General features: G+C 41.9%; 1 protein-coding gene across 12 annotated transcripts in view; it reads right to left on the reverse strand.

The window, feature by feature from the left end:
• KALRN (kalirin RhoGEF kinase) overlaps nt 1–25,708 on the reverse strand; it is a gene marked incomplete at both ends in the record, with an annotated part of 639,791 nt that overhangs the window by 364,103 nt on the left and 249,980 nt on the right. The window lies entirely within an intron of this gene.

Here is a 25,708-nt window from a genome sequence, read left to right on the forward strand (position 1 = left end):
AGTCACTTTACATGGACTACCTTAACGATCCTCATGATCATCTTATGAGGTCACGCCATGGGGACAGCACAGTACTTCCAAGAGTTTCTCTCCGGAAGCAACGGCTCAGACCAGGGCAAAAGCCTGAGGAGGCAAAGGCACCTCTCTCAACTCAGGAGAGAGCTGTACCCAGGGCATTACTGCCAACTACAACAGGGCAGCAGTGCTCAAAAAGAGGGCAAAGGACACACGTCACAGGATGACCACACATCTTCCTACCACTAAGTGAAGACTTTGCTGCCCCCTGTTCCTACCCCCACCAAGAGAGCAGGTGAATAAATAAATAAAGAGAGCGTACGAAGCCACAATATCCACGCTTAAAGTAAGATCTGTGGAGCCCTTTCTTATCCCTACGTGACTTAGGAACATCTCCCCACCTGACCCCAAAAAGGCATTTGTGGGGCTCTCCTGGCCCTGCTGACTCCTCTCACCCTGTGTTTTGTTCACATTCCTTCCCATCTTTGATTGCCAATTAAAAATTCATGACCATGTGTGTCATTCCTTACTAGGCCAGCAGAAAACTCTACAGGAGGAAAGAAGACAAAAAAATCCACAAACGCACAAACAAAGACAGTAGTGAGCATGATTATTTTTAACTGCTACCTCCTATTAATTGTCGGAGGTGTCAAAACAATCAAGTAATATTGTAGCACCTACAGGGAGTTATTCTGACTCACACAATGTCTGTCTGAAGGAGGACTAGGGTGGCAGGTTGCTTGCACACCTCTGTTCTTTGTTATGAATCTTCTGATATGATAATAAATATTCTTCGGTAACGGCATTTTAGCTCAGCGGTAGTTCATTAATAATGGGTAAGTTTAATGAAGGTTCTTTATTTTCCTTTCCCTCTTCCCTCATGGTCCGCATTCATGTTCGCTGTCCTGACCTCAAGCACTCCATCCCAAACCTGAGCCAGGTTGATAAGGTCTCTCTTCATTTAAAAGGTCTCTGTGGAAGTTTAAGAGGTTAAGTGAAGCACTTGAACACAAATCCATCCTGATGTCTGATGATCCCCATGCGTAACCTCTTTCTTTAGTCTGGCCTGAGACCTTTCTGACTAGTACGTTTCCTTAATAGAACTAGAATATTACTAACTCTTATTATTTGAAATAACTATCCTTCAAAGACTTAGGAATCATTATCAGTCCTGTTTTCTGAGTTAGGACCCAGATTCTTCTTAAAATTAAACTCTATTTATAGAACTGACAGAAAAACCAACTCTGAATTAGAAATAGAAGGAAAGAAACGGGGGGATAAAAGACATATACTAATTTTAATAGCTCTGTCTTTTAAGAGACTAACATTAGGATTTCCACCAAATTTCCTGCTTGGGTTCCACCCAAAGCAGACCTTGAAACAAGGATTTGGGGCAGACTGTTTATTTGGGTGTGATCCCAGAAAGCACAGTGAGGGAGTAGGCAAGTCAACGAGGGAAGGGAGGCAAATAAAGAAAGGATGTGTCCATTAGTGGATTACTTCTGTGAGCATTTGGGGGTCATCTCTCCTGAAACCTTTGAGGGACTGCATAGAACACACGTCTGAGCATCCCACTGGGAGATGAGGGATCTGGGGTATTTATGCACAAGTCCCATCACTCATGGTTGAAGGTCTCTCCTGGAGTTACTCCCTGGCATTTCCAGCCTGACCTACACACAGGCCAAGCATAGTCCCCAGGTCAGAGAGTGACCATGGGCAGAGAAACACAGGAAGCTGTCGCTGGGCATGGGACAGTCTGCAGATGACCCTCGGGGAGGACTGAGGGGATATGAGTGGGACAATGGCAGCATCTAGTAAAGCTGCCCTTCCAAACTGGATTTGAATCCTGGGAACCCTCCCCACGCCACACACATTTCTCCAACTCTATCTAGTGTGGTTGAGTTTTCCTGTCATGGGAAAGACCTTCGTATCCTTTGGCCAGAAGGGAAGCAAGAACAGCAATAAGACAGGGTGTGGCCTGTCCCCGGGGTCTCTCGTGTGCATCTTATGGTTGCCTGGCCCTTTGTCATCACTGGCTGTTTATACTCTCCCCCCACAGGGAAGTTGGGGAGGTGCGTTTCTGCTCACTTTTAGGAAGAACTTTCTAGCTATTAGAGATGTTGAACTGTGGCTGCCTCTGGAGGCTGTTAACACCTTGTCACTCCTTCAAATATTTATGGAGAGTGGGCCAGGCTTTGTGTTGGGGGCTGTGGGAGATCAAAGACAAAGAGGAAAGAGACAGGATTCCTGCCCTCAGGGGCTCGCAGCTGAGACTTAAAAAGAGTCCTCAAATAACTGTAATTTAAGCAAAATGAAGTAAGTGTTATGACAGAGGTAGAGGGAACTCGCAGTGGGGATGCAGGGGGAAGGGATATGAACCACTGGCAAGGATGTTGAGAAGGGGCTTCCTGCACAGAAGGGGGTGGTGAGGTTGGCAGTCCTCCAAGGCCCCCTTCAACCCTTAAGCCTGTGATCATAAATGAAAGCTAAAAACAAACAAACAAAAAAAGACCACAGCTTACACTTCACATTCTAGAGACTAGCACAGTAAATGCCTTTTTGTTTCCTTATCGGTGGGCAGAGAGATGTCTTACTAAAGCTAACAAATGATTACACTTCACACAAGTAGAGGCAGTATTCCTCACAAAAGAGGGACAAGTATAATGTTGACTCATGAATTTGCTCACTGTGCTTCTCTACAGCCCCTTTGAAGAACAGCAAAACGCTGCAGGCAAGTCACATGGCCCAAGTTCATCATCACCTTCTTTATCTCCCTCCAGCTTAGAACCTGAGACAAATAGGCAGAGAGATTCTAAACTGGAGTCACAAACCAAATGACAAGAGAAGAATGGCGGAGAAGGTCTCACATGACTTAAAAGGACAGAGCAAGGTTAAGAATCCAAATAAACAGGGTGCTTAGTCGTTAGGCACAAATGACACGTCTTGGCCTTGGGTCAATCCCTCTGTGTAGTTTTTCTGTGTCACTGTTTATGCCTCTGTTAAAGAGCACCTGGGACTCCCGTCTGTCCTGGGGACATGGCCAGGGGGAATGCATATTTTGACTCTTCATGGCCTTTCCATTTTCTACCAGCTGCCTCCTCTACGCCCTCCCACCTGCCGGGCTCTGCCGTTCTTCCCTGCCAGCCTTCAATGCCCTTCCAGCTGCAGAGCTGTCCGTCAGTCGAGGGCATCAGCGTTGCCGGGTCAGGAGTCAGATGTGAGTTCTCGTCCAGCCCTGGCACTCGCTTAAGATGTCACTTGCCTCCTCTGTGCCTCAGCTTCCTCAGCTGTAAGATGAACTAAAGATCTCAGACATTCCATTTCTGAGTAAGCAGTGTCCAGTGTCGGCGCCATATAACCAGGCCTCCAGGTGTACCCTGTTCATGGAGGGCACGCAGATGGAACGTAGAGAGAACTTAGGCGGTCACAGTCTTCTGTCTCATCTCCAGTGCCTGGGGGAATACTGACTAAATCTAGACCTCATTCTACGGAGGAGGTGGGGCATATACTGAAGCAACAAGGGAGACAAAGCTGTCAAGTGTCCACGTGCAATGGGATGGTTTTAAACAGAAGAGGAACGTGATCTGGTTTATGCTTTCAAAAAACGGCTCTGTTCACTAAAGGGCTGGCAAGGGGACACCTACGTGGAGTGAGACCAAGAAGAGCAGTGCGGCCCACCCCAGAGGGACATGTAGCCCAGCCTCGGCTGTCCACATGCCTCAGCCCCTCAGCCCAGCTCTGCTTTCTGCACTGTCGTGCCAGGGCCACAGCTTGAGCTGGGTGACCAAGGGCCAGCTGCTCCCCTCTCCCTCTTCTCTGCAGCCCCTTCCCCTGAGCCGAGCTGCCTAGACTAACCAGCTTCCCTGGTCAGAAATTAACAACATGACTAATAATTCTAGCTTAGTGAGTATCTTCTTAAACTCTTACCTCAAAACTGCTTTATGAATTTAAACCCCTCCCACCATATCAGTGCTGCTATTATTATTATCATTATTCAAAGTATTGCACTGTCCAAGGTTTAAACACGATCTACCCTGCAGAATGCCATGCACCTGCAGCCTGGCCTGCTGCATCCTCCATCCCACCCTATCTGCCCTCAAAGGCTCTCCTCCGATCATTTCGGTCACAAATAGGAAAAATAACTAAATTCCAACAGAATCGTCCTAACTCAAAACCCTCTATATTTACACCCTGTCCCCACTTTTGTTGCCTACAAAATTCTCTGTTTTCTCATTTCACTCCTGCAGCCATTAAGTGGAGATCACAGGATGGATGGCTAGACCCTTCTCCTGAGGTCTTGTCTCCTGCTGTGATTAACTGAAATCTATGGAACAAAGTCATTCTGCTGAAAGAACGATTTGGCAGAATCTTTTTTTTTTTTTTTTAACCCGGCTGAAGCTTGATGAAAGTTTTCAGCCCTGCCAAAGGCTCTCACTTTGAACCTGGCTCCTGGCTGCCCCGACTGGCTACAAAAATATGCAAAGTTGCTTGCAAGATAATGATAACTCTCCACTTAAAAACCCAGCTAAATTTTCTCTTTAAATGTAGTCTCTAATGTGGTATACTCTGAAAGAGACACTGGCTCTTCTAGAAAAAATCACTTGATGCAAGCTATCATTTTGGTAACCTAGGGTCTGTGTCAGGGGCTGATTGTAAGAGCAGATCCTTTCTGAGTACATGTATTATTTGAATCCCATTCACTTCACTCCTAAAATAAGGAGTGAATTTTACACTCCTGTGGTTGTAGGTCCCCACCCTGAATCATAAACTCCCTCCTGTGGGTTACATGAGATAACATAAAGCATCCGGTCAGTTGCCTGGCATATAACTGATAACTCAAAGAATGTCATATCTTTTCCCACATCCAATTCCAGCACATTGGTGTTAACTCTCCAAGTTAATTGCAAACCAAATCAAAGTATTAGTAAAAAGTAAAACAAAAGAAAAATCTATTAACTATTCCAACTAGAGACAAATATTCCAATGAGTCCAGAGTCCCACTGTACTTCACAGAAAGCTTGCCACAAAGTCCCCTACTCTTCCTGAGGAACACTCCCTTGCACAGGGGCCTGCCACATGGGCCTGCCACATGGGCCCAGCCCCACATCAGGCAAAGCTGGCCTAGCTGCCTGTCAGGCCACTGCCCTGCAAACTACAGCCTCTGTGTTGGCAGATGCCCTACCCCTAGGATTCAAGAGTCTAGGGCCCTGAACTGTGCACAGGTCTGTCTTTGACCCAGAAAGATTGGAGAGTTCAGAATCAGCCAGTGACTAGCTCTGTGATCCATGCCCTTTCAACCTTAAGTCAGAAAAATAGAGGCCTTTGTCTCTTGGGATAGCCTTCTTAAGGTGTCTCCACTACCTTGACATGTGTGAGCCACACCCAGAGCACCCAGAAGTGGGAATGTCCCATGTTCACACAAGGGGACAGATCCATCTCCTTATCACTGGCCGTACTGCAAAAGGTGGCCGAAACCTCCTCCCCAGGCCAGGCGTGGCGGCCCGTCACTTTGTTGTCCAGGGGGGACGTTTCTCCTCCTCACCTCCAGCACAGCAGAGGGGAGTCACTGAAGAGCTGTCTCATCTCTGCAAGGAATGAGTCCTGGGCACAGGGTTCTCAATTCCATTCTGCACAACGGGGCTGCAGCTTTTAAATTATCCTCATGAAAACGGAAGTTGTGTTCTGTCAGATCATCACAGAAGGTGAGGTCAACTACCACAGAGGGGCCACTTTCCTGAAAGCGGCTCAGTCCTCTAGACAAGCCCTGGAGACCTTGTCTCTCCAAATCCAAAACTCCAGGGAGGGAGGCCAGGCAAACAACCGGCCAAGGGCCAGGGTACTCAGCAAAATCATTTGGGTCAAATGCAAAGTGAATGTTAAATCAAAATGTGAACTATAAAATACATAAACAGTACAGCCTCAGCTGAGAAAAATATTATGCAAACCAGGGAAGCACACCCAAAGGTTACTGAACGCTATTTTGTACTAAATATGCATAGTGGCAGCGGGGTTGAGGGGAGACTTTTCTTTAGGGTCTTTTTCTCATCTTAATTCTCTTGTGTATAGAGAAGCTTTTTAATTTTATTTATTTATTTATTTTGCGGTACGCAGGCCTCTCACTGTTGTGGCCTCTCCCATTGCGGAGCACAGGCTCCGGATGCACAGGCTCAGCGGCCATGGCTCACGGGCCCAGCCGCTCCGCGGCATGTGGGATCTTCCCGGACCGGGGCACGAACCCGTGTCCCCTGCATCGGCAGGCGGACTCTCAACTACTGCGCCACCAGGGAAGCCCTAATTTATTATTATTATTATTTTATTTTATTTGTTTATTTTTGGCTGCATTGGGTCTTTGTTGCTACGCATCGGCTTTCTCTAGTTGCGGCCTGCAGAGGCTACTGTTCGTTGCAGTGCACGGGTTTCTCATTGCGGTGGCTTCTCCTGTTGAGGAGCACAGGCTCTAGGCGTGCGGGCTCAGTAGTTGTGGCACGCGGGCTCTAGAGCACAGGCTCAGCAGTTGTGGTGCACGGGCTTAGTTGCTCCGTGGCATGTGGGATCCTTCTGGACCAGGCTCAAACCCGTGTCCCCTGCATTGGCAGGCAGATTCCCAACCACTGCGCCACCAGGGAAGCCCTCTGTATCTTTAATTTTAATAGATTTGGTCAGGTTGCAATCCATGAAAGCTGTAACTACTCAAATGTCCCTGTATCTTTTTACTTTGGTAAAGCATTTGTTTTACAAGTAAAGTACAATTAATGTACAAGTGAAATAGGCAAGTTTTAGTGAGCAAATTATGCTTTAAGAAGGAAAAGAATACAAACACACTTCAGTTAAAGTTTTTAGAAGCCAAGTTCATATGATAATCTCATTTTACAGTTAAAAAAAAATACTAAAACTCAGATATTTCTTGCTTGAATCCACCTAGTAGGTGATTAAAAAATCTGTTTGATCAATTAAGTGGTATATTCAAAGTCACAAAAAGAGAGGTAAATTGGGACTAGACTCAGGTCTCCTGATTCCTAGTCTGCATCATCCTTCTGCTTATACTACCTTTTTCTCATGCCCTGCAGATAATATTAAGTTTTTGTTTTGTAACACTCAAAGACAGCCATGAGGAGAATTATTTGGAGATTTTCCCATACAGCTTTCAGAGGCTTCATGAGTAACATTCAGAATCTGTAAGAAATAGATTGTGCCAAAGCAATGGAAAAAGCTGAACCTCACCTCCTTTTTCCAGATTAATAGTACCATATGATCACTTACATCTTTGCTAGTATGAAACCCACTTTGGGTCCTGAAGCTGTTAAAGCATCAGCTTATTATTAATTAGTTGAACATTACCATGTAAACCTGCTGATCCCACCTCGAAACATATGGACACTGGGATAGGAACATCTGGAATAAGAACTGTCCACACTTGAAACTCTACTACAATAGCTATGAGATGTGGTGAGCTCTAAACGAAACCTCTAACTTCTGCCTCTCTCAAACCACAGGGTGCCCTCTAGGGAACAAAACAGGGCAGCTGATGGATGACTATCTGGTCAGGGCTGGCCAAACAGTAGGTCAAACCATGTGGAAGCCATCTGTCATTGTCGGACAGAGAGAGGAAGGAAGCTGGAACAGCCCTGGTGCTTAGCAAAGATAACATTGGCGTTGAATCCCTCTGTCTCTCTTGCCTGGCTTGCTGTAGCAGTGTTTCCTCCAGCAATTGCCTTACAAACCATTAAGCAGCCATGAAAACAAACGCCTGGCCATATGTCCGAGGGCCAAGGAAACCCAGGAGCAGATTTAAGTAAAAGAGAAAGCCTTCTGTCTCTCCTCTCGCAGCTCTGAGTGAAACTTCCTTAAAAGGGTGAGTGTCTTTGTATGAGGCATTATTGCAGGATTGAAATGGTAGGGAGGGATGGGTACAGCTGGAATTAGATTCAGGGAGGCCAGCAGGGAAAGAGGCTGGAAACAATGTAGCTCTTCTGAGTTAGGATGTAGTAATTTCAGGCTGCCTTTAAGGTTGGAATGAGAGGCTATAAAACTTCACAGAAACACATTCACCAGTATTTTATTTCCCAGGCCTTTCTTCTGCATTTCTCTTAGCTATTCAGAGCTTGGTCCTGGCATCAGTGCAACCCGGGAACTGGTTAGAAATGCAGAATCTCAGGCCCTTTCCCCATCTTCTGGATCAGAATCTGCATTTTAACAAGATTGTCCCAAGTGATACGTATGCACGTTAACGTTTGAGATGCTTTACAGATGGGAACTATGAGGAGATGTCCCGAACAAGGAGAACTATTTCTTCTACCACTCCTGACCCTGACAGTGATAAGAGCTGAACATTTGCCAAGCATAACATCATGCCAAATGTTGTGCTTAAAATGCATGATCACGTTTCATCCTTACAACATCCCTGGCAAAGGTCCCAACACTATCCTCCATTTATGGACGAGGTAGTGAGGCTCTGAGAAACTGAAATAACTTGCCTATGATCTCACAACTAGGAAGGAAATACAGAGCCACGGCTAGCACCAAGTGCCCTTGTTCTTTCCCACTGTGCTGTTTTACTTTGCCATAAATGTGAAAGCAGTTGAACCAACCAAAGATGTCCCTCAAGGGAGATGATGAAGAGAAATTGCTCCCAAAGATCCACAAACTCATATCCCAGAAGAACAGGGCTCCTGGAGAGAGAATTCAATAAAAATTTCTACTTCTCTGAAGTCTCCCCACTGGGGTCCTTGACTTGCCCTTGGAATTCCCAGAATAGCTCAGCTCCAGAATGGGCAGGAGCCTGGCAGGTGGACTTTTCTTGTCCTCTCCCTCCTTGGAAGAATCATCTCTACCTGTGAATCCAAGGCCAGTCACCTTGAGGAACAGGTTCCTGTCTCCACAGAAACACAGTAAAGCTCAGGATTAAGGCAGTTCTTTGCCCCTTTACTCAATATCGTGATTTATTGTCAGAGTCTTAAATCTGCGATCCTATTCGTTTATTCAAGCATTCATCCAGTAATTCAAGGCACTGTGCAAGCAGGGAACAAGCAGACAAAACTCCTATGCTCATGGCGCTTACATTTTAGAAGAGTCAGACAATAAGGTAATATCTACTATATATTTCTTAATTCAGTGCTATACAAAATACAGCTGGGAAAAGGATAGAGCATGGTGGGGCTGGGAAGTGCTACTTAAGACAGAGAAGTCAGGGCAGGCTGACCCCTGAAACTGAGGGTGACACTGGAGCTTAGCCCTGAATGAAGTGAGAGAATGAACAGCCAGGAAGAGGCTCCAGGTAAGGAAACAGCAGGGGCAAAGACCACGGGGCAGGAATGACCTTGAAGCATTCAAGAAACAGCAAGAAGCCCAGGGTGACTGGAGCAGATGAGTAGGTGGTAGAGGATGAGATTGGAGGGGTAACGGGTGTCCAGACCACACAGAACCTCGTAAGCCATGGTAAGGGACTTCAGCTTTTATCCTAAGAAGGATTAAAGCATTCTGAGCACAGGAGTGACATACTTTTGGCAGGATCGCTAGGGCTGTTATGTTAAGAATGGACTGTAAGGAAACAAAGGTGGAAGCAGGGAGACCAGATAGGAGCTACTACAATAGTCCAGGCAGGTAACGGCTGTGCAAGTGGTAACAAGTGGCCAGATTCTGGATATACTTTGAGGGCAGAGCCAAGTGGACTTGCTGATGGAAATCCTTTAGTTCTTCCTCATTTCTGGGCCTCCGGTTGGGTCGCGAACTCCGACCTCTGTTTTGTTTTCTTTTTTTTGGCACTGCTCCCTTCTCATCTGCCTATCTAGTCCTGACCTCTCAGTTCTTGAATCTTCTGATTTGTAAACGTCTTGCCTGTATGTCCCTGATCAGTCTCTGTCCCTTGTCTGGTACTCCTGGTCGGCTACCAGCCACGCTCCAGAAAGGCATATGCAATGTTGCTGCTACTTCTTATTATCAATACTTCATATTTGTGTCATGCTTTACCGTTTAAGACCTTTCGTGTACATTATCTCATCTGACGTGCTAGGTTTCACAGACCATTTCGTGCCTTTCATTCGGCTCCAGGAGACCTCAGAGAAGAGGCATGGGTCAGCTTTGGCTGAATTTCAGACAAATTAACTCCTTGGCAGCTACAGACCTGGCAGAGAGCAGGCACTGGCTGCATGTATGTCCAAGTGTGTGGGTAAATTGAGCTACAAGGCTCGGGGGGTAAACACCCAGAGGGCACAGAAGATATCCTGAGGGTAAGGGACATGCTGACAGAGGGCCCCCGAGAGTAGTGGACTAAAGCCAGAAAGGTACCAAGGGTGTAGGGCAGAGAACCAGGAGTGAGGTGGGAGAGGAGGGAAACCTGTGCGCTGGAGGGGGTGAATGATCAGGAGAGAAGGCTGAACCAGGCCAGCGCCAGCCACGAGTCAGCCAAGCCCTGCAGGTCAGCTCAGAGAAGCCTTTCAGCAGGGACCCAGGCCACGTGACTGGGCAGCAAGGTGAGGGGAGCCAGCATTGTGCAGCAGGGTGATACTGAGTGGTACAGAGTGATGCTTTGCTTCTGCCAAGGAGCTTCCCTCTGTTTCTGGTCTGAATAGGGGCCAATCCCCAAAACATGGCTGATTAGAGTCTGGTGGGTAAAGGAAAATGGGGCACCTTGGAGAGGCTGGAGTAGGGAGCAAGGAACAGAGAGTAAAGACAGATACTCTCTCCCCCTGGATACTCCTGACCTTGAAGGGAAGCCCTCCAACTCCACAGGTTAATTATCCAATAGCTTTAGAGTTTGACCCTAGGGCTAATGTCAGTTGGCTTATTTTCTCCACCTGATTCAGTGATTCTCAGTCTGGTTCTCCACCTTGTACAGGTTTCCTGGGAGACATCCCAGCACAGTTAAATCAGAGTCCAGGGCAGTAGGGCCCCGATGTGGTGTTTTTTCAAAGCTCCCGAGGTGACTCCCGTGGGCCATCAGGATGAAGGGCTGCTGCCTTAGACATGTGGACCAGCTTCACTGGGCTTAGTTCAAAGCATACTCCTTTCTCCTTAGGACAATTCTAATGCTGACAATGGTGCCAAGAGCAAGGATCATAAATGGATCCTGAGAAGATCAGAAAGTAAATCTAATCCTCCCACTGAGTTAGAAGAAAATGGAAATTCCACCCACAAGGCTGTTTGTGGAGATACAAACACTGCATCCTGTTCAACTCGATTAGTAAGAATAGGTCTGGTTGGTGATACATGAAGCATTTTACAAGCGCAGGTTTCCTTAGAAGCCCTGCCTTAGGGAATCTCAGCGCTAACAGAAAACACTGGATCACGTTCATTCTTGTCAGGGAAGGACACATTTTAATGGCTTTACTTCCATCTTTAGCATTAGAACCTCGGAAACAAAGATGCTTGAGGTCAGGTGGAACTTAAAAGACCATCCAGTGGTTCCTGGACTTTACTGTTCATCACCTGGGCAACCTGGTAAGCATCCTGGTTCCCAGGCCCACCCCTGATGGAAACTATTGCTCTCATTCACCTTCTTTTCATGGCTGTTCAGCTTCTGCTCAAGTCACGTCCTGTGGGGTTCCCTCAAAAGTAAAGGCCATGCCTTGCCAGTTCTGCATCCTCGCTGCCAAACTCTGCTCCAGGTTGGTAACAGATGCTGTAGCATGCTTAATATCCTATTCATTCAGTGAGCATTTATTAGACACCTACTAAGTGCCAGGCCTTGTTACAGGCCCTGGAGATATGGGTGTGAATGAAACAAAGCTCTGTCCTTTTTTTTTTTTTTTTTTTTGCGGTACGCGGGCCTCTCACTGTTGTGGCCTCTCCTGTTGCGGAGCACAGGCTCTGGACGCGCAGGCTCAGCGGCCATGGCTCACGGGCCCAGCCGCTCCGCGGCATGTGGGATCTTCCCGGACCGGGGCACGAACTCGCATCCCCTGCATCGGCAGGCGGACTCTCAACCACTGCGCCACCAGGGAAGCCCAAAGCTCTGTCCTTAAGAGCTTATATCCTAGTGGGCAAAATTCTCCTACATCAGGCATATGAAATTTAAGGATGGTTAAACTGCAAGCTCCTTGAAGGCAGCTTTGTGTCTCGTGAATCTTGCTGTTCTTAGTGTCCAGCAAAGGGCAAAGAGAACACAACATCAAAAGTTTGTTGAATACACCAATGAGTGAGTGCCGAGTGGTGCACCCAGAGCCTCCTATCTCAGCTTTGCCAACACCACCATGGTTGGTGCCCAAGCTCTGTCATGGTCATTACCTGCAACCATTAAGAAGATTATATCTTAAAGGTAGCGGGAACCCATTTACAAAACATTCACTCTCCAGTTGTCTTTTTCTCCTCCTCCCCTCCTCCTTCTTAACAGTTGTATTGAGATATAATTCACCTACCATACAATTCACCCATTTAAACTCAGTGTATATAACTCAGTGGGTTTTAGTATAATAGTATTTGGTATACAGATATGTGCAACCAACATCGCAGTCAATTTTACAACATTTTTATCATCAAAAGAAACCCTGTACCCTTTCCTTTCACTACTGTTCCTCTATGCTCCATTCATCCCAAGCCTACTTTCTGTTTCTATAGGTTTGCCTATTCTAGACTGTTCATATAAATGGACTCATATAAATATGTGGTCTTTGGTGACTGGATTCTTTCACTTAGTAAGATGTTTTCAAAGTTCATCCATGTTAGAGCATGTATCAGCACTTCATTCCTTTTTATGCCAAATAATATTCTATTATATGTATACACCACATTTTGTTTATCCATTCATCAGTCAATGGACAATTGGTTTTTTCCACCTTCTGGCTATTATTAATGTTTCCTTAAACATTTGTGTATAATGTATGGACTTCTGTATGGACATATGTTGTCATTTCTCTTGAGTATATACATAGCAGTTGAATCTCTGGGTCATAGGGTAACTCAGTGTTTAACTGAGGAATTGCCAGACTGTATTCCAAATTGGCCATACCACGTTACACTCCCTCAAGCAATGTATGAAGATTCTGATTTCTCAAGGTCCTCACCAACATTTGTTATTATCTGACTTTTTGATTATAGCTATCCTAAAGGATGTGAAAAGGTGTCTCGCTGTGGTTTTGATTTGCATTTCCCTCATGACTAACAGCTTTTCATGCACTTTCAAGCATCTTTTCATACACTTATTGACCATTTGTTTATCTTCTTGGGAGAAATGACTATTCAGATTCTTTGTCCATTTTTCCATTGGGTTACTTGTCTTTTTGTTATTGAGTTGGAAGAGTTCTTTATTCTCTTATTCTGTATTATAGATTCTAGATACAAGTCCCTTATCGGATAAATGAATTGCAAATATTTTCTCCCATTCTGTGGGCTGCCTTTTCACTTTCTTGATTGTAACTTTTGAATCACAAAAGTTCTTAATTTTGATGAGGTCTAATTGATCTATTTTTTATTTAGTATGAGGTAAGGATCCAACTTCATTTTTTGCATGTGTCTATCCAGTTGTCCCAGCACCATTTGTTGAAAAGACTATTCTTTCCACATTGAATGGTCATGGAACACGTCAAAAATCAGTTGACCACAGACATATGACTTTATTTATGGACTCTCAATTCTACTCCATTGATCTTTATGTCTATACTTATGCCAGTACCATACTGTCTTGATTACTGTGGTTTTGTGGTAAATTTTGAGATCAGGAAATATGAGTTCTCCAACTTTGTTCTTTTTAAAAATTATTTTGGCTACTCTGGGTCCCTTGCAATTCCATACAAATTTTAGAATCCACTAGTTAGCTTCTACAAAGAAGCCAGCTAGGATTCTGATAGAGATGTGCTGAATCTGTATATTAATTTGGGGAGCATGGCCATCTTAACAATATTTAAGTCTTTCACTCCATGAGTATGAGATGTTTTTCCCTTTATTTAGATCTTAAATTTCTTTCAACGTTTTATTGTTTTCAGAGTACAAGTTTTGCACTTTTGTGAAATTTTTCCCAAGTATTTTATGCTTTTTGATGCTACTATAAATGGAATAGTTTTCTTAATTTCACTTCCAGATTGTTCACTGTGTGTAGAAATATCCTGAAATCTGAACTCATTTATTAATTCTAATAATTTACTAGTTCTAATAATTTGATAGTAAATGCCTTAGGATTTTCCATATACAAAATCATGACATCTGAAAACAGATAGTTTTACTTCTTCCTTTCTAATCTAGGTGTCTTTTCTTTTTCCTGAATAACTGTCCTGGCTAGAACTTCCAGTGTTAATTAGAAGTGGCAGACTTATCCTGTTCCTGATTCTAGGGAGAGGGTATCCAGCCTTTCACCATGAAGCATGACGTTAGCTGTGGGTTTTTCATAGGTGCCCTTTATCAGGCTGAGGAAGTTCTCTTCTAGTCCCAGTTTGTTTTATTATGAAAGGGTATTGAATTCTGTCAAATAGTTTTTCTGGGTCGATTGAGATAATCATGTGATTTTTGTTTTTTATTTTACTGATGTTAAACCAACCTCACCATCCTGGGGTAATTCCCAATTCATCATAGTATATGATTCTTTCTGTATGTTTCTAGATTTGGTTTGCTGTTAGCATTTTGTTGGACATTTTTACATCCATATTCATAAGCAATATTGGTCTGTAGCTTTCTTTTCTTTTGTAATGTTTTTGTTTGGTTTTGGTATCAAAGTAATACTAGCCTCATAAAAAGAGTTGGGAGTATTTCCTCCTTTTCTATTTTTTTTTTTTTTTTTTTGAAAAGCTTCTGAAGAATTAGTATTAACTCTTTAAATGTTTGATAGAATTCAGTGGTAAAGCCCTCTGGGCCTGGGTTTTTGTCCATCTCATCTAAGTTATCTAATTTACGGGTGTACAATTGTTTGTAGTATTCCTTTATAATCCTTTTTGTTTCTGTACGGTTGGTAGTAATATCCCCTCTTTCATTTCTGATGCCAGTAATTTCTTTTCTTGGTTATTCTAGCTAAAGGTTTGTCAATTTTGTTGATCTTTTCAAAGAACCAGCTTTGGGATTCACTGATTTTTTTTCTACTGTTTTTTCTTCTCTATTACATTAATTTTCACTCTAATCCTTATTACTTCCTTCCTTCTGTTTGTTTTAGGCTTAGTTTGCTCTTCTTCTTCTAGTGCCTTAAGGTGGAAGTTTAGGATATTAATTTAGATTTTCTTTTTCTTTCTTTAACTAGAGGTATTTACAGCCATAAATTTCTCTCCAAGCATGGCTTTAGCTGCAGCCTATAAGTTTTGATATGCTGAGTCTTCATTTTCATTCATTTTAAAGTATTTTCTAATTTCCCTTTTTATTACTTCTTTGATCCATTGTATATTTAAGAGAGTGTTATTTAATTTCTACATATTTGTGAATTCCCCAAATTTCTTTCTGTTGCTGATTTCTAATTTCATTCCATTGTGGTCAGAGAACGTATTTTATATTATTTTTATCCCTTTTATTTATTCAGATTTCTTTTATTGCCAATATATGGTCTATTCTGGGCAATGTTTCACGTGCCCTTGAGAAGAATGTATAGTCTGCTGTTGTTGGGTGGAGTGTTCTATAGGTTGATTTGGTTTATAGTCTATTTCTTCATTCAAGTCTTCTATTTTCTTATTGATCTTCTGCTTAGCTGTTCTAACTATTATTAAAAGTGGGGTATGGGGCTTCCCTGGTGGCGCAGTGGTTGGGAGTCCGCCTGCCAATGCAGGGGACGCGGGTTCGTGCCCCGGTCCGGGAGGATCCCACATGCCGCGGAGCGGCTGGGCCCGTGAGCCATGGCTGCTGGGCCTGCGCGTCCGGAGCCTGTGCTCCGCAGCAGGAGAGGCCACAGCAGTGAGAGGCCCGCGTACCACAAAAAAAAAACAAAACAAAAGTGGGGTATGAAAGTCTCTATTATTTTTGAATTGAATTTCTCATCATTTTTGTCAGTTTTTGCTTCATTTATTTTGGTGTTACATTGTTAGGTACATATGCTTATAATTTTTATATCTTCCGGATGGAGTAACTCTACCATCGTTACAAAATGTTCCCCATTTTCTCCAGTAACATTTTTGTTTTGTTTTGTTTTGAAGTCTATTTAAAAGTCTGTTATTAGTGTGTCACTCTGGGTTTTCTTATGATTGCTGTTTTCACAATACATCTGTTTCCATCCTTTTATTTTCAATCTATCATAATCTTGAATCTAAAGTGTTTCTCCTATAGACAATATATTGTTGGAACTTTTTTTTTTAAATCCATTTGAAAATTTCTACCTTTGATTAGACTGTTTAACCTTTTCACATTTAATGTCATTATTGATATAGTTGGATTTATGCCTGCCATTATACTTTTTCTATATGTCACGTCTGTCTTTATACCTCTGTTCTTTCTATAGTGCTTTCTTTTGTGTTAACTGAATATTTTATAACGTAGTATTTTAATATCTTTGCTAACTTTTTCCTCTATTATTTTTTGTTTTTTTTTTATTTTTTTTCTCTATTTTTTTTCTCTATTATTATTTGTTATTTTCTTAGCTGTTGCTCTAGGGTTTAACATGAATATCTTAACTTATGAGAATCAGCCTCAGAGGCATACTAACTTAATTCCACTGAGATATTAAAATGTCACTCCTGTATAGCTTTATTCCCTTTCCCCTCTTTTTTTTTTGAATTTTATTTTATTTATTTTTTTAAACATCACGTTCTTATTAGTTACCCATTTTATACATATTAGTGTATATATGTCAATCCCAATCTCCCAATTCATCACACCACCACCACCACCCCTGCCACTTTCCCCCCTTGATGTTCATATGTTTGTTCTCTGCATCTGTGTCTCTATTTCTGCCTTGCAAACCAGTTCACCTGTACCATTTTTCTAGGGTCCACATATATGTGTTAATATACAATATTTGTTTTTCTCTTTCTGACTTACTTCACTCTGTATGACAGTCTCTAGATCCATCCACATCTCTACAAATTACTCAATTTCGTTGCTTTGTATGGCTGAGTAATATTCCATTGTGTATATGTACCACATCTTCTTTAACCATTCGTCTGTCAATGGGCATTTAGGTTGTTTCGATGTCCTAGCTATTGTAAATAGTGCTGCAATGAACATTGGGGGTGCATGTGTCTTTTGGAATTACGGTTTTCTCTGGGTATATGCCCAGCAGTGGGATTGCTGGGTCATATGGTAATTCTTTTTTAGTTTTTTAAGGAACCTCCATACTGTTCTCCATAGTGGTTGTATCAATTTACATTCCCACCAACAGTGCAAGAGGGTTCCCTTTTCTCCACACCCTCTCCAGCATTTGTTGTTTGTAGATTTTCTGATGATGCCCATTCTAACTGGTTTGAGGTGATACCTCATTGTAGTTTTGATTTGCATTTCGCTAATAATTAGTGATGTTGAGCAGCTTTTCATGTGCTCCTTGGCCATCTGTATGTCTTCTTTGGAGAAATGTCTATTTAGGTCTTCTGCCCATTTTTGGATTGGGTTGTTTGTTTCCTTAATATTGAGCTGCATGAGCTGTTTATATATTTTGGAGATTAATCCTTTGTCCATTGATTCGTTTGCAAATATTTTCTCCCATTCTGAGGGTTGTCTTTTCGTCTTGTTTATGGTTTCCTTTGCTGTGCAAAAGCTTTGAAGTTTCATTAGGTTCCATTTGTTTATTTTTGTTTTTATTTTCATTACTCTAGGAAGTGGATCAAAAAAGATCTTGCTGTGATTTATGTCAAAGAGTGTTCTTCTTATGTTTTCCTCTGAGAGTTTTATAGTGTCTGGTATTACATTTAGGTCTCTAATCCATTTTGAGTTCATTTTTGTGTATAGTGTAAGGGACTGTTCTAATTTCATTCTTTTACATGTAGCTGTCCAGTTTTCCCAGCACTACTTATTGAAGAGACTGTCTTTTCTCCATTGTATATCTTTGCCTCCTTTGTCATAGATTAGTTGACCATAGGTGTGTGGGTTTATCTCTGGGCTTTCTATCTTGTTCCATTGATCTATGTTTCTGTTTTTGTGCCAGTACCATATTGTCTTGATTATTGTAGCTTTGTAGTATAGTCTGAAGTCAGGGAGTCTGATTCCTCCAGCTCCGTTATTTTCCTTCAAGACTGCTTTGGCTATTCGGGGTCTTTTGTGTCCCCATACAAATTTTAAGATGATGTGTTCTAGTTCCATAAAAAATGCCATTGGTAATTTGATAGGGATTGCATTGAATCTGTAGATTGCTTTGGGTAGTATAGTCATTTTCACAATATTGATTCTTCCAATCCAAGAACATGGTATATCTCTCCATCTGTTGCTATCATCTTTAATTTCTTTCATCAGTGTCTTATAGTTTTCTGCATACAGGTCTTTTGTCTCCCTAGGTAGGTTTATTCCTAGGTATTTTATTCTTTTTGTTGCAGTGGTAAATGGGAGTGTTTACATAATTTCTCTTTCAGATTTTTCATCATTATTGTATAGGAATGCAAGAGATTTCTGTGCATTAATTTTGTATCCTGCTACTTTACCAAATTCATTGATTAGCTCTAGTAGTTTTCTGGTGGCATCTTTAGGATTCTCTATGTATAGTATCATGTCATCTGCAAATAGGGACAGTTTGACTTCTTTTTTTCCAATTTGTATTTCTTTTATTTCTTTTTCTTCTCTGATTGCCGTGGCTAGGACTTCCAAAACTATGTTGAATAATAGTGGTGAGAATGGACATCCTTGTCTCGTTCCTGATTTTAGAGGAAATGCTTTCAGTTTTTCACCATTGAGAATGATGTTTGCTGTGCGTTTGTCGTATATGGCCTTTATTATGTTGAGGTAAGTTCCCTCTATGCCCACTTTCTGGAGAGTGTCTATCATAAATGGGTGTTGAATTTTGTCAAAAGCTTTTTCTGCATCTGTTGAGATGATCATATGGTTTTTATTCTTCAATTTGTTAATATGGTTTATCACATTGATTGACTTGCATATATTGAAGAATCCTTGCATTCCTGGGATAAATCCCACTTGATCATGGTGTATGATCCTTTTAATGTGTTGTTGGATTCTGTTTGCTAGTATTTTGTTGAGCATTTTTGCATCTATATTCATCAGTGATATTGGTCTGTAAGCTTTTTTTTGTAGTATCTTTGTCTGGTTTTGGTAACACGGTGATGGTGGCCTCATAGAATGAGTTTGGGAGTGTTCCTTCCCCTGCAATTTTTTGGGAAGACTTTGAGAAGGATGGGTGTTAGCTCTTCTCTAAATGTTTGATAGAATTCACCTGTGAAGCCATCTGGTCCTGGACTTTTGTTTGTTGGAAGATTTTTAATCACAGTTTCAATTTCATTACTTGTGATTGGTCTGCTCATATTTTCTATTTCTTCCTGGTTCAGTCTTGGAAGGTTATACCTTTCTAAGAATTTGTCCATTTCTTCCAGGTTGTCCATTTTATTGGCATAGAGTTGCTTGTAGTAGTCTCTTAGGATGCTTTGTATTTCTGCGGTGTCCGTTGTAACTCCCCCTTTTTCATTTCTAATTTTATTGATTTGAGTCCTCTCCCTCTTTTTCTTGATGAGCCTGGCTAATGGTTGATCAATTTTGTTCATCTTCTCAAAGCATCAGCTTTTAGTTTTATTGATCTTTGCTATTGTTTTCTTTGTTTCTATTTCATTTATTTCTGCTCTGATCTTTATGATTTCTTTCCTTCTGCTAACTTTGGGGTTTGTTTGTTCTTCTTTCTCTAGTTCCTTTAGGTGTAAGGTTAGATTGTTTACTTGAGATTTTTCTTGTTTCTTGAGGTAGGCTTATATAGCTATAAACTTCCCTTTAGAACTGCTTTTGCTACATCCCATAGGTTTTGGATCATCATGTTTTCATTGTCATTTGTCTCCAGGTATTTTTTGATTTCCTCTTTGATTTCTTCAGTGATCTCTTGGTTATTTAGTAACATACTGTTTAGCCTCCATGTGTTTGTGTTTTTTACGTTTTTTTCCCCTGTAACTCATTTCTAATCCATAGCCTTGTGGTCAGAAAAGATGCTTGATATGATTTCAGTTTTCTTAAATTTACTGAGGCTTGATTTGTCACCCAAGATGTGATGGATCCTGGAGAATGTTCCATGTGCACTTGAGAAGAAAGTGTAATCTGCTCTCTTTGGATGGAATGTTCTATAAATATCAATTAAATCTATCTGGTCTATTGCATCATTTAAAGCTTCTGTTTCCTTATTTATTTTCATTTTGGATGATCTGTCCATTGGTGTAAGTGAGGTGTTAAAGTCCTCCACTATTATTGTGTTACTTTCGATTTCCTCTTTTATAGGTGTTAGCAGTTGCCTCATGTTTTGAGGTGCTCCTATGTTGGGTGCATATATATTTATAATTGTTATATCTTCTTCTTGCATTGATCCCTTGATCATTATGTAATGTCCTTCCTTCTCTCTTGTAACATTCTTTATTTTAAAGTCTATTTTATCTGATATGAGTATAGCTACTCCAGCTTTCTTTTGATTTCCATTGGCATGGAATATCTTTTTCCATCCCCTCACTTTCAGTCTGTATGTGTCCCTAGGTCTGAAGTGGGTCTCTTGTAGACAGCATATATATGGGTCTTGTTTTTGTATCCATTCAGTGAGCCTGTGTCTTTTGGTTGGAGCATTTAATCCATTCATGTGTAAGGTAATTATCGATATGTATGTTCCTGTGACCATTTTCTTAATTGTTTTGGGTTTGTTTTTGTAGGTCCTTTTCTTCTCTTGTGTTTCACACTTAGAGAAGTTCCTTTAGCATTTGTTGTAGAGCTGGTTTGGTGGTGCTGAATTCTCTTAGCTTTTGCTTGTCTGTAAAGCTTTTGATTTCTCCATTGAATCTGAATGAGATCCTTGCCAGGTAGAATAATCTTGGCTGTAGGTTCTTCCCTTTCATCACTTTAAGTATATCATGCCACTCCCTTCTGGCTTGTAGAGTTTCTGCTGAGAAATCAGCTGTTAACCTTATGGGAGTTCCCTTGTATGTTATTTGTTGTTTTTCCCTTGCTGTTTTCAATAATTTTTCTTTGTCTTTAATTTTTGCCAATTTGATTACTATGTGTCTTGGTGTGTTTCTCCTTGGGTTTATCCTGTATGGGACTCACTGTGCTTCCTGGACTTGGGTGGCTATTTCTTTTCCCATGTTAGGGAAGTTGTTGACTATAATCTCTTCAAATATTTTCTCGGGTCCTTTCTCTCTCTCTTCTCCTTCTGGGACCCCTATAATGCAAATGTTGTTGTGTTTAATGTTGTCCCAGAGGTCTCTTAGGCTGTCCTCATTTCTTTTCACTCTTTTTTCTTTATTTTGTTCTGCAGCAGTGAATTCCACCATTCTGTCTTCCAGGTCACTTATCCGTTCTTCTGCCTCAGTTATTCTGCTATTGACTCCTTCTAGTGCAGTTTTCATTTTAGTTATTACATTGTTCATCTCTGTTTGTTCTTTAATTCTTCTAGGTCTTTGTTAAACATTTCTTGCATCTTCTTGATCTTTGCCTCCATTCTTTTTCTGAGGTCCTGGATCATCTTCACTATTATTATTCTGAATTCTTTTTCTGGAAGGTTGCCTATCTCCACTTCATTTGGTTGTTTTTCTGGGGTTTTATCTTGTTCCTTCATCTGGTACATAGCCCTCTGCCTTTTCATCTTGTCTATCTTTCTGTGAATGTGGGGTTTTTTTTTCCCCACAGGCTGCAGGATTGTAGTTTTTCTTGCCTCTGCTGTCTGCCCTCTGGTGGATGAGGCTATCTAAGAGGTTTGTGCAAGTTTCCTGATGGGAGGGACTGGTGGTGGGTAGAGCTGGTTGTTGCTCTGGTGGACAGAGCTCAGTAAAACTTTAATTCTCTTGTCTGCTGATGGGTGGGGCTGGGTTCCCTCCCTGTTGGTTGTTTGGCCTGAGGCGACGCAACACTGGAGCCTACCGGGTTGTTTGGTGGGGCTAATGGTGGACTCTGGGAAGGCTCATGCTAAGGAGTACTTCCCAGAACTTCTGCTGCTAGTGTCCTTGTCCTCACAGTGAAAGAAAGCCACTCCCCGCCTCTTCAGGAGACCCTCCAACAGTAGCAGGTAGGTCTGGTTCAGTCTCCTACAGGGTCATTGTTCCTTCCCCTGGGTCCTGATGCGCACACTAATTTGTGTGTGCCCTCCAAGACTGGAGTCTCTGTTTCCCCCAGTCCTGTCAAAGTCCTGCAATCAAATCCCACTAGCCTTCAAAGTCTGATTCTCTAGGAATTCCTCGTCCTGTTGCTGGACCCCCAGGTTGGGAAGTCTGAAGTGGGACTCAGAACCTTCACTCCAGTGGGTGGACTTCTGTGGTAACATTGTTCTCTAGTTTGTGAGTCACCTACCCAGCAGTTATGGGATTTGATTTTATTGTGATTGCACCCCTCCTACCGTCTCATTGTGGCTTCTCCTTTGTCTGTCGATGTGGGGTATCTTTTTCAGTGAGTTCCAGTGTCTTCCTGTTGATGACTGTTCAGCAGTTAGTTGTGATTCTGGTGCTCTTCCAAGAGGGAGTGAGCACCTTCCCCTCTTTTTGTGACGTTATTATACATATTACATTTATAAATGTTATAAACCCAGCATTAGATTGTATCACTTTTTATAAATTTATGTCTTTTGAAGAAGGTGAGAGAAGAAAGCAGAGTAAATTTAAGTTTATAGCTCTTGTTATATTCACCTCCTTATTTATCATTTCTGGATGTTTTCTTCTATTCCTGTGCATTCAGGTTACCATCTGGAGTAACTTCCTTAGCCCTATACAGCATTACTCTTATCTCCTTTGTGCTGTCACTGGAAAATATGTTACATTTCTATATGTTATAAGCTCAGTAGTACAATGTATACATATTATTTTATACAATGGATTTTTAAATCAGTGACGAGAAGAAAGAAGAAGAAATTTGCACTTATGCTGTCTTTTTTTTTTTTTTTTTTGTGGTACGCAGGCCTCTCACTGTTGTGGCCTCTCCCGTTGCGGAGCACAGGATCCAGACGTGCAGGCTCAGCAGCCATGGCTCACGGGGCCAGCCGCTGCATGGCATGTGGGATCCTCCCAGACTGGGGCACGATCCCGTGTCCCCTGCATCGGCAGGCGGACTCTCAACCACTGTGCCACCAGGGAAGCCCTATGCTGTCTTTTATAGTTATAAAATTACCTTTCCCAGTGCTCTCTGTCTTTTTCGTACAGATTCAAAAGAGAGGGTCTGGGGTCACTCATTTTCATCATAAAGAACTTCCTTTATTGTTTCTCATAAGGTGTGTCTGCTAGCAACAAATTTCCTCAGTATTTGATTACGTGGAAATATATTTATTTCACTTTCATTTCTGAAAGATAGCTTTGCTGAATATGGGATTCTTGGTTGACAGTTTTTTTCCGTTAAGCACTTTGAATATGTTATTCTACTTCCTTCTGGGCTCCATTGTTTCTGATGAGAAATCAGTTATTATTCTTATTGGGATTCCCCTGTGACAACTTCTTTTTCTCTTGCTGCTTTCAGGATTTTCTCCCTGTCTTTAGGTTTCAGTATTTTCACTATGATGAATTTGTTTGTGGATCTCTTTCCTTTATCCTACTTGGAGTTCCTCGAGCTTCCTGGCTATGTAGATTGTTTCTCAATATTTGGGAAGATTTCAGCTATAATTTAAAAAAAATGTTCCTTTCTCTCTTCTCTCGTTCTAGTACTCCCATTATGCACATGATGGTACATTTGATGATGTCCTGCATTTTTCTGAGGCTCTGTTCATATTTCCTCATTCTTTTTTCTCTCTGTTCTTCAGATTGCATAATTTCTATTGCTCTATCTTCAAGGTTCTTCTTCCAATTCACTTATTGTTGACCTCCTTTAGTGAATTTTTCATTTCAGTGATTGTATTTTCCAACTCCAGAACTTCCTTTTGGTACTTTTCAAAATAATTTCTATCTCTTTATTGATAGTCTCTGTTTGGTGAGAGAATCATACCTACTTTCACTTCTTCAATTATAGTTTCCTTCAGTTTTTGTTTTTTAAAAAACAAACGTATTTATAATGGCTACTTAGAAATCTTTGTTAAATCTGATATCTGGTCACTCTCACAGGCATTTTCGGTTTCTTGCTTTTTCCTGTGTGTGCTTTTTATCCATTTGTTCCCCCCTACCCCGTCATACATTTCTGTTTCTTTTCATAGCTCATAATTGCTTGTTGGAACCTGGACACTTAGATAATACATCGTAGCATCTCTGGGTACTGATTCCCACACTTCTGGGGCTTGTTATTGTTATTTGCCTGCTTATTTGTTTACTGACTGGCTGGATTATTTCAGTGGGAAACCCCTGATGTTGCTCCTCAGGGTATGCAGCCTTGGGTATGCCCACAGTCACCCTGGGATGACACTGGTCTTCGCAGTCCTCTCTTTAACTTTCTCTTTCCCTGACCACACCCAGCTGTTAAATTCCACTCATTTCCAGCTCATTACTCTATTGCTTCCAACAATGTCCTGGGGTATAAATATAGATCTGCTTCACAGATCTATCCAATCAAATCCAAGCTCCTTTGAAGGGACAGTTCCTGAGGTCACTACTTAAGATTTGTTCTGGCCCCAGGAAGTCTCTTTCTCTCTGGCAAACCAGCCTGCCTACTATTTACCCTATATCTCCAGTGACTCTAGAAATCTTCTCCCAGTTGCCTCTCACCATAACTTCCCTAAGGGCATTTCTGAGAGTGCTATTGGCTTGAACTTCTCTACTCTCTATTGCAAATAAATGAAGTTGCTTTGGGAAAAGATTTGGGGCTCTCTGTTTCATAGTTTGTTTCTATTCCCAGACAACACTATTTCTCAGCAGTGTTGTGCCCATGTATAGCCTCTGCTCCATGAGTGGGGGCAAGGCAGAAGAAGGAGTCCCCACCTCTTGGCCACACTCACCTAGAACTTAAATTCAGCAACAGGTAGCTTGGACCAGGATAGAAAATGTCCTATCTGGGAAGACAGTCCTTCAATTGGGAGCTGGGGGCAAAGGAGACCTTGTGTTCTTGGTTGCACTAGTCTGGAGTAGCGTTTCCATTTCGTTGAGCTGGGAGGTGGGAGGAAAGAGGGTCCTGGTTCAAATACCAGAGATTCGCTGTTCTTACCAAGTTTTAGTAAATTTTCTTGAATAAATGTTTCATTTGCTGTGTGCACTTAGGACCATTTCTAGAGACTTTAAATGGTTCTTTTAAAATAATGTCCACCAGTTTCACTGGAGAGTAGGTTGGATAGTGCCTCATGCTGTCATACTAGAAGTGGACTCTCTTTCAGAACCTGTAATGCTTTATTTTAGGGTGTTACTATTTTATAAATACATATACATCTCCACAGAACAACAGTTCTCTAACTTTAATATGTACATAAATCACCCATGAAACTTGTTAAAAAATGGAGGTTTGGGGGCCTCATCCCCCAGAGATTATGATTTTCTAGGACTGGGGTGGAAGCCAAAAAGAAATCTACACTGTTAGCAAGTCTACTACAAGATTCTTTGAAAAAAAAATTGTACTGAAAAGACTAATGCATACAAGCTAAGACTCATCTCTTTTTCAACAGGTTTTATGTGTACTAAGAGACTCTGTGGCTATGACAGGGTCAAATCCTGGCTATTAAACATCACAATCATGTGTGTGCCTGTGTGTGTGTGTGTGTGTGTGTGTGTGTGTGTGTGCACGCGTGTGTTCCCCAAAACCTGAGTTCTCTGGGGCCCTCCTTTTTCTAAATTCTGCCTTCTGTTGTGAA

The sequence above is a fragment of the Grampus griseus genome (assembly GCF_964374135.1).
Source record: "Grampus griseus genome assembly, chromosome: 5".
In the NCBI taxonomy this organism is placed as follows: Eukaryota; Metazoa; Chordata; class Mammalia; order Artiodactyla; family Delphinidae; genus Grampus; species Grampus griseus.